The sequence below is a fragment of the Pagrus major genome, chromosome 4 (genome assembly GCF_040436345.1).
Source record: "Pagrus major chromosome 4, Pma_NU_1.0".
NCBI lineage: Eukaryota > Metazoa > Chordata > Actinopteri > Spariformes > Sparidae > Pagrus > Pagrus major.
In genome coordinates, this window is record NC_133218.1 from 9,966,584 (window position 1) to 9,984,344 (window position 17,761).

At 39.7% G+C, this 17,761-nt stretch overlaps 1 long non-coding RNA gene across 2 annotated transcripts; it reads right to left on the bottom strand.

Annotated features, from left to right (window-relative positions):
• Window positions 1-1,769: 1,769 nt before the first annotated feature.
• On the bottom strand, window positions 1,770-2,512 carry LOC140994376 (uncharacterized). Of its 2 annotated transcripts, none has more exons than XR_012178731.1 (4): window positions 2,489-2,512; window positions 2,276-2,382; window positions 1,949-2,064; window positions 1,770-1,849 (listed from the first exon to the last, which is right to left on the bottom strand). It is a non-coding gene; the product is annotated as an uncharacterized lncRNA (long non-coding RNA). The 2 variants fall into 2 exon arrangements; XR_012178732.1 differs by having other exon boundaries at window positions 1,770-1,852.
• Between the last annotated feature and the right edge of the window lie 15,249 nt (window positions 2,513-17,761).

A 17,761-nucleotide genomic window follows, 5' to 3' on the forward strand; every position in this document is an offset into this window, starting at 1 on the left:
AAGGCACACCTGTGCAATATTCATGCTGTCTAATCAGCATCTTGATATGCCACATCTATGAGGTGGGATGGATTATCTCGGCAAAGGAGAAGTGCTCACTAACACAGATTTAGACAGATTTGTGAACAATATTTGACAGAAATGGTCTTTTGTGTATCTAGAAAATGTTTTAGATCTTTGAGTTCAACTCATGAAAAATGGGAGCAAAAACAAAAGTGTTGCTTTTATATTTTTGTTCAGTGTACAATACAATGTAAACCACAGTGCAGTAACCTACAATCATTTAACACCCCCATGTTTCCCTGTCAGGAAATGAAGTTTAACTTCATCTAAACCTTTAAACAATTTAAAACCTCAAATAAATTCTTTCCCAGTCTAGATATTCTGAAAAAATCGGCTCCAGGCCTGTATTATGAGTGAAGGTGTCATTTAATCCCCAAAATCCAATCCAGTATCGTGATATCTGTGAATTGCAAGTGTGCTTGTGTTCACCAACCCAGCTGCTCTGTGGTGATTAATATCACAGGATGCCAGAAGACTGAGAGGCGTAGGATGTAGTTGATATCTGGAGTCACTCTTCGGTTGTGGTTTGTCACTCAGACATGCCAGCGGTTACCACAGCTGATGGCATAATTTCAACTGAGGAAACAGTGATTCTATTGGTGCAACACTCTTCTGCATTTTGTCATTTACAGTACTTGATAAGAATACTGTATTTTTACTGCTATGGCTTTGATTTTTCCACTGTATTAAGTTTCACATATTTTTTCCTTCAAAAAAAAAAAAATCAATCCAGGCACTCCAAGTCAAGGTCAAATATAAAGAGCCAACATGTTTTAGCCCGTAGACCTTTATCAGAGCTCCAGTTTGGAGCTTGGAAATGATAGCTTGGATTCGTAGTGGTTGAAACAAGCTGGCTTTTTTAATGATTGACGTTTTAATAATTTATCCACTATAATAAAGGCTTTTCTATATTTCCTTCCTCGCTAAATACGTTTTCTTGTACTTGCACTCAACACAATTTGTATCAAGGCTACATTGTATTAGATAGAGCAACCAGGTATGTCTTCCTATTTTTAGGGCACACTACATGTACTCAAACCAGGTGCAGCAGTCTGACATCATAAGCATGACAACAGCATGCTCTACTTCTTCTTCTTCTATGTCAATCATTCTGACTGGCTATAAATACAATTATAGCCTATATATCCTATATATAACAAATAATATCAATTATTATCATTATCAGGCTGATAAATGATCAGCTTATATACACCAGGATGACCAGGGTTGTCATACTGGTGAAGTAGTGGGCCAGCAAGGCCTTGTGGGTGTTACCAATAAATACACTCATACACATGACACCACTCCTTTGCTAAAGACTACAGTTAAGAACATGGGCTGTGTGACTTTGAGATTGACTGAGCTTGCTTTTATTTTTACATTATCCAGGCATCAGCTCATATGTTTCTTCACAGCAAATATCTTCATATCTGAAAAAAGTTACTTACATCAGATCAGGACTGTATGGTTCATCACATGGCTGTACCTCCCTCACTCCATAACATCACATAATAACAGGAACAGCAGGGAGAGCTGGAAAACAGTTCCATAGGTCACACATTAATATCACCTTTACCTAAATGTAGCGAAAAGGATGTTCCTTTTTGGAAATGTTACTTGACTCACTCACCGAAGCCGACCAGGTTCCACACATAGGCCTTTGGGGCTGAAAACCACGTAGACCAACCAGAAGGTGTGAACCCCAGTAAAGAATAAGAGCCCATTGAGGAGGATCAGAGAGACAGCTAGGCCCAAGTGGATAGGTATGGACTGCTCCTTAGATCGTCTGCTGGAGGGAGAGTGGAATAGAAATCAGAGGGCTACTTAATAATTAAAAATGTATCTTGTTTGATAAACTACATAAGCCCTCGAAGAATAGAATTACCTCTTCCTACAGAGACAAATGATGAGAACGACACAGCTGATCACAGACACAGCACAGCCGAGAGATGTAATGGCGGTCAGTGCCACAAGGTGGCAGACTGGCCGAGGCTCCAGTTGCTGTTGGGACACGATGAGCAGAGCAACAAACACCAAAATGTGTTTCTGTGTATTTTCATTTTAATGTTTCCTCACTATAAACAGAAAGTTAGTGTCTATATGTGTTAAATCATGTATAAATGGATTTTTGCTGATTGATTTTTTGGTCTTTAACATTAACAATGTTGAGTAGAAAAAGAGAAAATAGCAGAGTATCTGCTGCTTGTCTCACCACTAGTATAGAGAAGTAAGTCAGGTGGTTACAGTGGCACTCTGTGTGGTCTGCTCCTTGCTGATGTGTCTCACATCCATCCACCAACCAATTGACCTGTGACGGATCTGCACAAAGAAAATACTTAATCAACATCATAGGGAGTTAAACCAAATACACAGGGAGATACAGATATATTGTACGTTACAACAACATTGTTTTAAGCGTTCCAACCTTTCCTGGTGTCCCATGAAACACATTTCCTTAAATGCGTTTTCTGAAATAAACAGGAGGGAGAGATGTGAGTAGTAATCATTTCAGGTGCATCATTCGAATCAGTAGCAACTGTAAAAATTTACATTCATCATTTCCATCCTGCATGCTAAATCTGTAGTGTGTCACCACAGATAGTTCAAGTCACAGTGTAATAATATGAGAGATCAGGTATCGCTGAACTGAACGGACGGTTTGTGGGCTCTCATTATAGAGAGGAAGCAACAGACTGTCCTGAGTGTATAAACAGCACCATCTGGTTTCACGAGATTTGAGGTAAGAAGAGAAACCTTCAAGTGGTTTCTATGTGTTCTCTGTACAGAGGTAGACAGTCTGGATCAGACGTCATGGAACTGGAGAGGAGCTTCTTGTTTGTGTAACAGCAGCCGCAGCAAACCACATTTGAGAAGTTTGTGTGTTTATTGACACGTACATCACACGTTACACTCAAAGCAGTTTAGGGGGGGAAAACAGAGCCTTTCCTGGAACAGTGAGTCGTTTTTGAAGAAAGTGCAGAAGATAAATATGTGAGAAATTAACAGGGGAACCACCAGCCATAAACCAGCTCACCATATACTATAGTGAGCAACGCACACAGACACAGGAGGGAGCAGTTGAGGTATATTATACTGTCGAGAACAGTCATGTGTCTTCTGTCCACTGCAATGGGGGAAATAGACTTTGAGTGAATAAAATAAAATATTTTTTATTTTATTTTCCTGAATAAACTGATTAGTTTGTATGTGAATTGAGACTCAGATCTCTTTAATACATGCAGCATGGAGAGAAGACCTGCCGTGTTCTCTGCAGGTCTTCCAAATATTTCTGACTCAAATACAGCAGAACAGTGGTTACATACTTAATGACAGCTTTTAATCACTCCTTCCCCAAACAATGACCCCCTGATGTTTGTTTTGACATTTTATTGGACAGTAACTGTCATCCTATCTACCGGCCTATTAACCCCTCAGGTGAAGGGGAATCTCCCTTCCTCTCACATCCTGATATGTTCTCTACCATACACGGATTTCTGAATCCAAAACTGTTTAATTCCCACAGACTCTACCCATCATAGCCACTGAAAAAAGAAATGTTAGCTTATCTGTTTTCCTATACAAAACTAGTTATATGAATAGTATTAAGTTGTTAAGTCACTAATGTTCAGTCAAAAAAAGCCTGCTGTTTCCCTTTTATTCCACGCTTCCAAACATGCATGACCTCATGTATTTCTGTTTCTGTTTGTGTGAAAGAGGAAACGTGCTTCATTTTTGAGTATGCAGTGAAAATGCAACTGACACACAAACATTGTGGTTGTAATCTTGCTGATGTGGCCTCTAGAGACTGCTGTGAAGGTTGACACATGAACTGAGACAATCCAGTTCTGAAGTTTAAGGTTTATTCTAGACTAAGGAAACAGCCATTTATATAATACGTTGATATGACGATTGAAAGCTCCAGAACAGCCACTAAATGGAGCTTGTGCTGAGATTGTTTTCTCAGCTGTAGTTTTCCAAGGTCAAAGCTAGTTGCTGAGGGAAAGTCCTTAATGTGCTCAGGAAAGAGATTAAAATTTGAGCATCTGCAACTCCATGACAAACTCCATCTGCTGAGGACGATCATGTCATATGTTTGTTGCCAACTGCACGTTGTGGTGAGATTTTCTTACAGATAGTACAGTAAATATTGCTTTAAGTTCTGGTATTATTCTGAATGTGATATCAACTCTACTTTATGGACTTAATATAATTTTTTTCCATTCAATCTTTATTCAACCTGTGTTTGATGTCACGTTGAAGCCTTTGAAATCCTCCTTCATCTCCACCTTGAAGTTGTGAGCGCAGAGATGCTCAACAATCCCGGCAACCTTGGACCTTAAAAATGTGGCTAAAGGGCACTTTTTAAAAGAAGCAAGGTCATTTTTGGACCCCCCACCCTAACATAATACGTTCGTAGTCAAAGTTCATGCATTTGATAAAGTACAACTTCAGCAACAGTGGGCTTAGCAGTCAAGAAAAAGCCACATTAGAAGGAGGATGTTGACAAAAACACCCTGTAATACTACCTTGACAACAAATGTGATGTCACATTTGAGGAAAAAGAGAGAGGAAGTACTGTTGACTTGGTTGGACCCCTGGCTCGCTTGATCACATAATTCTTCTTATGTGATCAAGAAGAATTGACAGTATAGACAAAAATAAAACATAAAAAACTAAATTCTGATTCTAAAATCCATTTGGATTTCTGGACTAGGTAGGTAATGCCTCGATACTTACATTTGACTGCACAAAAGACAATGTTAACAATCAGTAGGAAACCGTCTTACTGGAACAGATGTCTTACATTTTGGTTTAACACTGACTTTCATCTTGTTAAAGTATATTCCATTTATAGATGTGCAAACAACATCCATTCTGTCTTACTGCATTAGTCAATGTCCCTTCCATTGACAGTGTTGCCTGTCAGTATATCATGGCTGATGATATCACTGTTGACCATTCCATTGATGATGCAATAGGGTGCTTTGGGTGTGAAGGGGCCATTAGTCAGATCTGTGCAGCAGGAGCCCTGTAGCAGCACAGAGTGAGGTTCTTTCCTCCGACCTGTACAATGAAATAAGACAACAAAACAAAAACAAATAACCCCCATTAAGCTCTTTAATGAGGACTGCAATTAAGTTACTGTATCATATACTCTGCGTCTCTCTGAGTCTTGCATATTTCACGTACACACTTTTTGTAGACCACCTTCTTGCTGATACTGTGGTTACCAAGAAACAAAACAGGATGTCACTTTGGTTTTCACACTTGGTACAGACTGATGAGTCCTTGTCTGTCACTCACATTGAGCTAGCTTTGAAAAGGAAAAAAACGTTCTTTTTCAGTACCTATATGAGCCTGATGATGGGTGAAGAATGACAGGTGAAGTTATAATAGTGTTTAGATGTGAGAGGTGATGACCTGCTGCATGGAAACATACTCTTCATTAAACCCTCATCTTGCCTCCTTCCTCCTCTTTCTGATTTACCTGCAGCTTCAACTGGTCCAGCAACGGCTCCCAGTACAGACAGAAGTAACTATCTATTGATAATTCAAGTCCAAACTGTTCGAGGAGAATCACATCAGAATTTGATGATGCAAAAATAAGTAATGACAATCTGGAAACCAAACAGTCCTCTGTCTAATTCTCACGTTAATACATGAACAGGTCAAGTGGTAAATTGTAATACAATACAACTGTAACCTAAACAGTCTCCATTAGATCATGTTGATAATCACAACCACATGTACTTGTATTTTATGAAACAATGCAGAGTTTATCAGCAGAGAGACTAGTTTTAATCTGCCTGTATCAATGTGTCAGTGTCCAACATGTCTGTTGATTTACACTGCAGCAGAAACAGTGTGAAAAAGTTAATTACCAACAAACCAACACGTTTAATTCACTGTACAGATTGTAAAGCCCACTGAGGCCATGTGAATGTGATTTTGGGCTATATAAATACAATCAATTTGATTTGATGTGGATAAAATCCTGTCTCGCTGACATTAATGCCATCCTCTTGATGTTCCACCATTGAGACATCTTCAGAATGAAATTTGTGGTGTTTCCAAACGGGGCTTTGAGATTACTGAGAGAAAATCTCTCTTTGTGGCTGACTTGGATTGTGAATTCTCTGCCATCATCGCCACATGGTTACTGATGAATTATTAGCTTGTTTCAGTTTGACCTACATTTACCTTTCAATCAGTGAAGGTGAACTTAGTGTGTGTGACTCTTGCCCGTCCTGCAGTGCATTCAGTGGGATTATATATACAAATTTACAAAATTTGGTTATAGCCCGACCTGCAGACACCATCAATTCTCACTTACTGCAGTCCATGGATGTTCCATATAACTTATAAGCTGTCAATGTTTTGTGGCTGATGATGTCTGATTTGACTGTTCCATTGATGACGCCACAGGGTGCTTTGGGTGTGTTTGCACCGTCAGACAGATCTGTGCAGCCGGAGGCCTGCAGGCTCGCAGGCCAGCACAGAGTGAGGTTCTTTCCTCTGACCTGTACAAGAACAACCTGAAAACAAACAGCCCCCATTAAGCTCTTTAATGAGGACTTACTGTATCATATACACTGTGTCTGAGTCTTACACATTTCATGAACACATTTTAGTAGAACACCCTACTATTTCTGTTTCAGAGCTGATACTGTAGTTACCCAGAAAAGAACAGGATGTCACCTTGGTTTTCACACCTTCTGCAGATTGATGAGTCCTTGTCTGTTGCTCACAGTGAGACAGCTTTGATTACTTTCATATGTTACTGAGCCAGATGATGCTCTTATTGGCTGAGACTGAAATCCCATTACAGCCTGTGGACAGGTTGACAATGAGGCTCAGGGAGCCTTTGCCATGGCGCCAGGTGCCACAAAAGTCCGGGTCATTTTCACTTGAACCTGAAAGAGACACAAGTAGGAACATACAAAAGATGGATGTTGTATTATTTTGTATTTATTTATTAATTAATTTTTTGATTTATGAAATTATTTTTAAAGTGGCTCCGTGGGACTTCTCTGTTGTGCTGGAAGCAGGCCGTTAGTTAGCGGGCTCCATTTCTAAAGTAACATTAGCTATTATTGCTCTCAAAAGACTTATACAAGTCGTCCACAGGCTGGTTTAGGCATTCTGTGAAACCCCCAGTATCTATGAGCATGTGTGATGTTATCTTTTACAGTTTCCTTTTGTGGTGTAGCATGTTAGCAACACAGTTGTGACCATGAATATGACGCTAAAAGAGATGTTTTTTCCCCAGTGTGGTTATCTTACCTGCAGAGAGGAGGATGATCAAGATGAACACAGCCCTCAGATTATCTGTCAGTCCAAGATCCATTGGTAACTTCTGCAGAAGGGAAACAATGGCTACAAAGATGCAGTTGTAAAAAAATTTACAAAGCTACAGCTTATTTCTGCCTAGGCAGGGAGAACAGTTTATAACCTCAAAAGGCTCATTTCAATGAAACAAATAACACAAACATGTCTCTCACATTCTTTGTATATTATGCAAACACATATCCGATATCAAATGAAAGGTCCATATGTGGAGGTAGCACAGGTTTAACTTGATATGTATTCTAACTGCAAAGTTGAAATGTTTTCATTATCACACTGCTGTGATAAAACAGAGCGGTCTCTGACTGACTGTCCTCATTCCCCTCATTGAATGGAGTGTGTAATGCAGATTATATTCACTGTTGTAAAAAGATATTGTTGCTTGAAAGTTGAGGATAAACCAAATGTAAATTTGCATGAAGGTGCTCTTTAGTGGCACTGCAGCCATTTTTTAGGTAACATCACAAAACATGATATTTAATGCCAATATACATATATATATATATATATATATATATATATATATGTATATATATATATATATATATATATATATATATATATATATATATATATATATATATATATATATATATATATATATATGTACACAATACAATATACATTGTTTTTCATTATGCTTAACTTGCCCAGAGTCGTTTTATTGTCAGCAATTGAGGTTTCTGGTCTCCTCCTGTAGACTGTAGGACTTTCTGCTGCTCAAAGCCTCCAAATTAAACTTAAACTCACAGGACTGGACCCAGTAAGATAACAAATGAAAAAGAAGGCTAGCCTTAAGTGGAAAGGAAACTCAAATTTAGTTAATAACATAAACCGACTCAGGTTGTCCGAAAGCAGAAAATAACATTTTAATTTGTGTTCACTTGTTGTTTATCAGGTCATTTTTTCTGACATCTTCCACACACATAGAAGCCCAAAGAACGAGTACTGACTGCAGCCCTCTAGATAGGTGTGAGCCACAGCTGCCTCAGCTACAGAAGCACTCAATCTTACAATCTCTTATAAGCAGTCCACCCCTGGAGAGAAGGTCTGCATCCATAATTCAGTTGGCCCGTGTCATGGGTGGCTCTAACAGAGACAGACAATGAACACTGCATGACAGCAACAGAGGGTTTGATAGTTTTGGCGGGGGAAGCAAGCAGGTCCCTCCCTGCTTGTTTACGCAGGAGACTACTGTTGTATTGCCTCTCCTGGTCAAAATGTGCTGGCCTGTCGGAAATGGACGAAAATGTTAAGGACGTCTCAAGCAGCTCCTCGTTAGTCTGGCATGCCAGATGGTTTGTTACACAGAGCATCTGGAAAGGTGCTGAAACTGTTTGGAAAAGGGGCAGCAGTTACAAAAAAAAATGCCGCAGGTGCCTGGACAAACCACGTCTATCACCATCAAGAGTAGGAGCACTGGTAAAGACAGTCCAGAAGCAATCATTTCCATTGAGAAAAGCATTCAGTGCCATTCTTTGCTCTTCTTTCAGAGAAATATACTCTGCCATAGCAGCATCTATGCTAACCTCTTGAGGAGCCGTCATTGTTGTTTCTCACTGGTCTAAACACACCAGTAACTGCCGTCTCTGGCTGCCGGTAGTTGCTGCTTCCCCTAAAAGGGAGGAGAGCTAACATGCAAGAAGGGGTTATCATCAGCCACACACACAGCTGGTGAGATCCAGCATCGAAAGGCTCACAACTTTAAAGAGGCAATGTATGAGACATGGCCAACATTTTTGTAGTATAGTTTTTTGTATTAGTTAAAAAATGTTTTTTAATATATTCCAACAGAATGTCAAAGACATATAGAGTGTACTGAAGCTAGCCCAGCCTGTCCTTTCTCCTAGCTCAAGGGGTGATAGTCCGATAGCCCCCAATAGTTTCACCTGAGATGTATGTGAGCAGCGAGTTAGGTACTTAGTCTAACAAGTAAACTAAATTAATAGAAGGGAAATTTTTACACATATTCCTAATCTAACAGAAAAATACAACAGCACGACACTATGTGATACCTTCTGAATTTAAGTTTCTCTCTTTTACTGAACTAAGACGAGCTGCCATTGTTAACTCAAAGCACACTTCATTCAAACTCCAAAACAGGTTTGTCTTTCCACAATCACCCCAGGTTTTTTATTCAAAATAATTCCTTATTGAACAAAGTAATATGTGAAAATGATCCAGCTCTACACACCGTTTTTTCTCGCTCATTGCCCGTTCTGTCAAAGAAGCCTTGAAAAAAAAAGGATGTGGGTTCCTGGGCTAAGTTATTAAGTCAGTGCTTCTTCTCAAGTGATTTCCCTCTCTGCAGGATTTCCTGAATTCTTAAGTTGTGAAAATAGAGGAAGGGTGTTTCCTTTGCAACTCACTGTCTACAGTACAGTGTTTCCCATTTCCATAGAAATCAGGATGTCTCAGTTTTACTGTAAGTGGTGAGTTGCACACTTAAAGGCAGTTTGTGTTGCATGTCTTTTTTGAAAAAAAAAAAAGACAAAACTTTTTCTCTATTTTTCAACCAGCTTGGTCTTAATCTATCTGGGTTTGCCGCCTGAGTAGAGCCTTTGTATGGAAAACGCTGCAGCTTTTGTGTGTGTGTCTCCTGTACAGTCATCTGGCACAGAACGGATTAATAGTGACCACAAGAGGATGAACTTCCACTTCCTCTGCTCCACCCATCTGCAGTTACTATCCTGTTAACATTCTCCTGTATGTAATGAAGGTGTAGATCCAATGTTCAGATGTGTTAGTGTAGTGCTGCTTCATTGCTCCTTCCTAATGTGGTGTTATTGACTTGCTTTCCTCCACCCTCTCTGTTGTAAATGATACAAGCTACTAGAGGGCGCTCCAGTGCCATGAATTTTAAAATAGAAGGGGCCTGTTTGAAATGACAATTGAAATGTTCTTTCCACTGCAGCTTTCTGAACGGCTGTGCAGTCTTATACTTATTATAGTTACAATAACAGAAAAGTTACCCTGATGTAAATACATTTTGTATCACATTTAGAAAAGAAAACTCCTGTGTGCATGTCAGCTTTACTTTGTTTCTCAGCAACTGAAATACAGTTTATTTTATTTTCTGTTATCTGTCATCCCTTAATAAATATTTACCTGTTAATTTGGACAAAATACAAATAATAGAAAACACTGTTTTTATGATTCTGAACAATGCTACAAAGCCCTAACATATGGCATACAATCATTATAGCTGCTTACAGGCACACATGACAGTGATGTCCGCCCATTGATGTAGCATGAAGACAAGAGTTTGAACAAAAACATAAATATAAAAGAGAGAATTTGATTTCATACAGTACCCAAATGGAAATGGTTCAGTTCCATATAAAGTGATGACAGGAAAGATTTGCTTACAATTATATGGGAGACCTGTGTCCTCAGGAGGACCTTTGCATAGTCCTTGCATAAAGGCAGACAATTATCCGAAATCAATAACAAGGAACAGATTTGTGGTTCTCACAAGACAGCAATGCCGCAAACATGATCATCTTATAGAATATGATGCATTGCTAGATTAAACTACCCAGCAATACATAAAGTGAGCTCAAGCTTAAACATCTGGTAACCCTTATTTCATATGTTTACTTAAGTAAGGTATTGAATGCAGGACTTTTGGTGTACTTGTATTGGAGTATTCTCAGTGTGGTAATTCTGAATACTTCTCCCACCACTGATAAACTCACACATAAATTTAAAGTTCAAACCCTTCACTTCGCACTGACCCGCTGTATGGCCACGTTTTGTTATATAATAAATGCTTTCACAGCTGTATTCATTTAGCTTATCGTATTGTAACTCACTGACACTAGATCAGACAAATACCACCAGCAAATGATCAGTATGACAAAGCATGTGAAATATTTTTATATATCTGATCCCATTCTCTCTCATAATACCCCCGGTATCATGAGTCACTGTAGTGTCCTGTCATTGTGAGAGGAGGAAGAAGTAGTGCCCTGAAGGCAAGAGACCATGTTTGGCAGCAGAGAACTAGAAGCAAAAACAAAATGTATCACTGGCATTGCTTTTCACCGCTGGAGACAGCTTTCTGGTGAATAAACATACATATAGCACCTTTAAGCTAAGCTAATTGGAGCTTGGCTTTAGCCTTATATTTCACAGACAAACAAGAGAGAGTCATCAATCTTCTCATCTAACTCCTCGCATGAAGTGCCAAACTGGAGTCTCTATGAAAAAACATGTCAAGTGTTCTTCCCCTAAATCATTTAAGTCCAGACTGATGTATTTTTACTTCAGTGTGCTCTTTCTGGTCAGTTGAATTCAATAATTCAGGTCATTTAGAGGTCCAAGACATTGACTATGTAGTCTCAACATCCAAGGTTTAAGGGAAGTGTGTTGCATGCTACCAGAAACCCCACCCACCCCCATCTCAATCGCTCCTCACTTCCTGTCAGCTCTCCACTACGCACTGCATAATAAAGGACTACATTTTTGTAAACGGCTGTATTTTTGTATTTATTTGGCAGTGAAATGGCAGTCATTTTAGCTTCCTGCCTTAACTTCAGACTGCTCAGCCATTTCAAGTACATGATCATTCCAGACAAAGTCCCTCTCTGAATGAACTCTGAGAGTTTGTCATTTAATATGTGGTTTACAGTAACAAGCAATGCCGCTCTGGCTGAATGTGAGGTGGAACTGAGGTCAGAGTGCAGTGGTGCACGAGAAGAAAGTCAGTGGAGAAGAGGGAGTATGTAGGAATAGAATGATGGAGACGAGGCCTGGATGTTTTTGGTAGTAGAAAGTCTGTAATCATGTTCAATGAGACAAACACATAGCTCTGCTTGTGCCAACCAGACATCAGACTTGTCTCTGCATGCTCCCTACGTATCTGAGAGTTATGGAAACAGATGGCACGCAGTCTGGAGTGTCAACACTACTCCCACCACAATAAAGAATGAATCTGAGAATAAATACTCATTTGCAACTGGCAATCAATACAAGGATCAATATGCTAATTATGCTTCTCTCTCCCTCCTGCTGTCCTTCAGGTTTGTGTCCGGGCATATAATGTGAAAACAGAAAGCTTAATGAGTGGACCGTTTCTCATTGTTTGCCTCTCTTCCTCATACACACACATACACATCACTCCTATCACACCGTCACAGTCAGGGTCCACCAGCTGGTCTCTAGCAGGACACACAGTTGTCACCATGGTGACAAAGCCCGGCAGATGAGGACCCATGTGTGTGTGTTTATTGCCTGGTTTATCACTCTTTTAATAATGCACAAAGGCGGGCCAGTGTGTGTGCTTCTGTGCTTCTGTGTGTGTGTGTGTGTGTGTGTGTGTGTGTGTGTGTGTGTGTGTGTGTGTGTGTGTGTGTGTGTGTGTGTGTGTGTGTGTGTGTGTGTCTAGCCCACATAGCCTGAAGATTCTTGTCTGTATTCCAGACAAAGAGACAGAATAAACAGAGATGAGAGATAATGATGGTGAAAGAAACACGTCACACAGTTTGTGTTTTATGTTTGGCATGTAGTATGCTTTAGGGCATAAATCCTCAACAACACCTACCCGACCAGTTGTTATATCATGTTTAATATTTAACACCAACAGTCAGTGCAGCACGATTGATAGCCTGCCAGGGTACAAAGGGGAAGAAATGTTCCTATGATGAAGGAGTTTTAAAGAAAAGCAAGGATGAAGGGTGGAACAGAGAAAGAGGGGAAGGATTAGAAGGTGGTGGACCGAGAGGGATGAGGGATGCAGGTGAAAATATAGGGGGGAAGTGGTGTGAAAAGAGAGGATAAGAGATGAGAGGCGGGGAAGCTGCATGTTTGTTCAGACAACCTGCTCCTGAAAACTGTGTAAAATTTAGTTTCAGCAGCTTTCGGTATATTTTTTCACCTTATGTGGGATATTGAAGGGTTGAAACAGAACACAGTGCAATTCTTTGTAAAAAGAGATATTTTATTATTATTAAAGAAATATTATAATGTAAAGTGCTCTACTTGAAACTAACGTAAGGTCTACTGTTTATGATAATGTTTACGTTTCAGCTAGACAGTGTACCAAACCTTGGCCAAACACAATAACTTTGGAAGCCAAGAAAGGCCATAATAATTGTATATGCATCTGAATAACATTTAAATTGTGTAACACACTACTTTACTTATTTTTACTCAGTCTGTGTGTGTGAGGTTTGACTTCCCCTGGGTGAAATTTCCACAAGCTTTTGTAATTTAAATTGTATTTGAGGTTCAAAAGTTGAGAGCTCAAATGAAAGTGTCCAGCCTTTCCTGTCACTCATCTGAACTTCTCTTTCTTGGGTCTTATGACTGACATGAAAAGACAGAGATCAGATTTAGTTATTCTTGATTGCTTATCCTTAGATGTTGTTTTATTTTTTTTTGCTTATCCAATTTTAGCAACATAATGATTCATTTGGGGTTTCTGTTCTGTCTACTCGATGATAGTGAGTCAAATATTCAACCACGTTTTTGCTCTTTTGCTCTCATTTTAGCTCAGACATCTGTATCCGCATTCAGATGTCTGTTTGACCTCCTGCCTAGAATCAGGTCAGCGTAATGCATGTGCATACCATAGCAATCTTTGCATTGACACTTGAAATGAAAGAACCATAATAGGACCCACAGACACCCAGAGGAAAGACAGAAGACGAAAATAACTTTAGATAAAATGTACTTGAACACAGAACTCCAACTCAAGGACGGATGGCTGAACATGTGATGGTGTAGAGCTGATTTAAAGCCCAGTAAAGCTGTTGTTTTCATAGTGAATGCTGGCCTTTGGCTTTATGACTGTTCTGTAAAGTCATTTAAACTATAGAGGGTGTAGCCCTGAGACCCCAAAGGCTCTGAGACTATTGTTGGTGGATTTAACAAGAAAGGGCTTCTGTGAGTTCCCTCCACCACGAAAACACCGACATATGTGTTTCATAATGTCGTCAGACTGAAATTGAAATATGTGGAGGATTTTGAGTTTGGGTTTAAGGGTTTTAGAATATATTACTTTTTAGGTCAAGGTGAGAGTATGGGTAAAGGTCAAAGTTCAGATTTGTATTTTGGTAAAAATACTCATCATGACCTTTGAATGTAGCCCAGTATGTTGTGTTTGTAAGCGTTGGTCCCTACAAGTACAGTAATACCAGCGTGTTTTACACCATACAATGCATCATTGTTAACACCTTGCTCAACAGCACACTCATAGAAGGTGTGTGCTTCCTCCTCACACTGCAGCTTATTTGCACAGTTACACAGAAAACACATCTTCTCTGACAGAACCTTGCATTAAAGGCTTGTGATATTTATCCCAAAACACACGACTTAAGATTATTTGCTTTTGGATATTATCCTTAAGTGGTTGCTGGTGGGAAAACATAATTTCCCGATGTCAGATCAACTGCCGAGCATCTGAGTCACAAACTGTTTTTATTTCCTGGGAGGCCTACACTCCTGCAACTTGACCATCGTGTCACATGATAGGCCACAAAAGCATTTGTCTACAAGTGCAGACCGTCTTCTTTTGACCATATTTGGCGTTTTTGACAGAAGATGACATTACACCCTCAGAGTATAGGACACTGTTCGCCGCTGACAAGCATGCACAAACATTTTCCGCTGTGCTGCACCTTACCCTGCGAAAAGCATGCCTAATGGTTAATCTATTAGGGAAAGGGCATCAGTCGCCCACGATGTCTGCTGTGGTTTTTACATGGAGATGGATGATAAGATAACCAACTTGTGGCTTGAGATTGTCTGCTGACTCTCTGTTTCTCAAGCTGTTGCTTTTTTTCTGTTGCTTTCTGTCTGTCTTCCACTCTCACTCTCTCTGTCCCTCACAGCAAATGTAGTCACTTTTGTCTGTGTGTGTGTGTGTGTGTGTGTGTGTGTGTGTGCGCGTCTGTCTGTTATTCCAAGCACACCTGCCGTCACCAAGACAGAGGGCCCTTTATTACCAAAGCCCACACAATTCAACTGACAAATCCTGCTCCAAACAAACACACATACATGCAAACACACACACACACACACACACACACACACACTCAACCAGTCACGTAGACAGTTGAAAAGAAAAGAGGAGCCAGGTGCTGAATCTAGCCATTTCCTTCTTTCTCCCCCCTCCCTCTCCACCCGCCACCCCCCTACTCTTTCTTTTGCTCTCTTTTTTTTAAAGTTGTGTTTTTAGTGTAAATGTGCTTTAAATTGTTGGCTGAGCACGGACAATGACAACTGATAATGCTGTGGGTTTAAACATTAACCTCATTTAACACATGCTGCTGCAGGTGCGTCATGGATTTTTTTTTTCAGAGTACAAATACAGCTCAAAGTCAAGTTGATTCAAATTTTATTCATAGGACAAGTTGCATTGGCAAGGTGACACCACATGTTTGACATTAAGTACAGAAATCCCTAAAAGGGATATTTATCATCTGGATAACATACAAAGACATGGGTGGACACAAAGTGCACATGAACAAACACACGTCTAGGTCTGTACAAAAGGTTCGCACCTTCTGTCCTCCTCTGTGTTCAGTTCACTTTAACAGGCCAGTACCAGAATACCTGGGAGACCTTGTTGGGTCACATCTTGAAACACTGCCATAAAGTCAACTGTAATGTTTACCTTAAGACTTTGTAGCAAAACAAGTTCAGCTCAATATTTCTCATCTAATTTATAATAAGTTCTCACTCTATAGTAACAGGAAGTGTTATGCACAGGGTGCGTGGTTTGAGTGGCGCCAGCGATGCTCTTAAAGTGTCCTGTTTTTGTGACTTTATTTTTCATAAAGGAAGCAATAATCTGAGATGGATCCCATGGTGAGTTTCAATTCTCTGTTGTAACTGCTTAGTGCAAATATCTCATCGACACTTCAGTTAAACTTTTGCCATTTATGCTTCGCTTTACAGCTGCTTGCTTCATGGATTTCATACTTCACTCAATTGACTTTGCCAGACAAGGCTTGTTTTTCTGGTGCCGCCATCGATACAGTTTTTTTTCCGTCCAAGTCTCACAGTTCAAAGCCTCCTAAAGATGAAGCTGTGGTCTGTGGTAACATCTGAGAGAGCCAGCTGCTTGTGCCATTGAAGGAGTGCAGTTCTAACACTAGCTTGCAAGCTGATATCAGTGTCACAGAAAAATGAATATAAAATAAATTAAAAAATATCATGCACAAAGTCACTGTTAAGGGTTTTGCAGATAACCTAGTTGACATGTTCTTCGTGGGTTGACCCAGAGGTTGACAGGTCTCCCAAAGCGTCCTAATGCACATATATGCATGTATGGAATTGACTTGACTGAAGGCCTGAATGGAACAAGTCTCATCAGAGTAATGTTATTCAATTGTTATTTTTTAGGGGGGATGAGATTACAATAGCAAAACTTATTATTATTATTATTATTATTATTATTATTATTATTATTATTATTATTATTATTATTTAAACCTTTATTTAATCTCGAGAATCATTGAGAGCAAGCCTTCATTTTCAATGATGTCGAGAGGGGTTATAGCTCAAAAGCAATGATATTGATAAATGGTTATGTCTTTATTAAAACAGAAACTCAAGGCAATGAAATGCTGAGGTTTGTCTAACATTTGGACTGAACTGACTGAACTGTCCTCTCCATGATCGCATGCTTCCTCTGTTCTCCCAGACTGTCCGGCTGCCACTGCTGCACCTTGCGCCTCGACAGCGTCAAGCTAGACACAGATCATAGAGTCAAAACAGGAAATGACTTACCCTTCAAAACGTGAGGTTGGAAAAACATGTCAGAAAAAAATCATAGGTTACATTAGTGTGACTGCAACCTAGCCCAATTGAATTGGATTAATAGTTGGATTGGTAATGGAATGGGTTCCTTATTGAACTGACCTCTGCATTTTTCCGTGCAGTCAACACATGCATAAGAAATGAACAGCTTTATTCAATGCACAATCAACAGATTTATTTGTTTCTTGTATCCCCGGATATTCAAAGAAAATGCAGTTAAAAGACGTAATAACACTGATGATTGGCATTAACATTTCCAGGAAGATATGGACAAATTAGCCTACAGACTCAGATAAATAGCTGTGTCTGGAGACTCTGGACTGAGGAATCTAAGAAATGAGAGGTAAACAAGCTCTCTTTGAACAAGTTGAGCATACTGAGCATATTCCCACATAGATCTGAAATAGTCAATTACTGTCAAGTGAAGGGTTTGCAGGTTCTTTTTTATTGCTCTTCTTAGTTCGAGTATTGTATTGTGAAAGTCACGACCGGAAACAGCACCTCCTTCACTTAAGCTGTCGCCCGCACCGCACGGACAGCTTCTCCGCGAGCAGAGGCTCTGTGTGACGGCTGCAGTCAACGC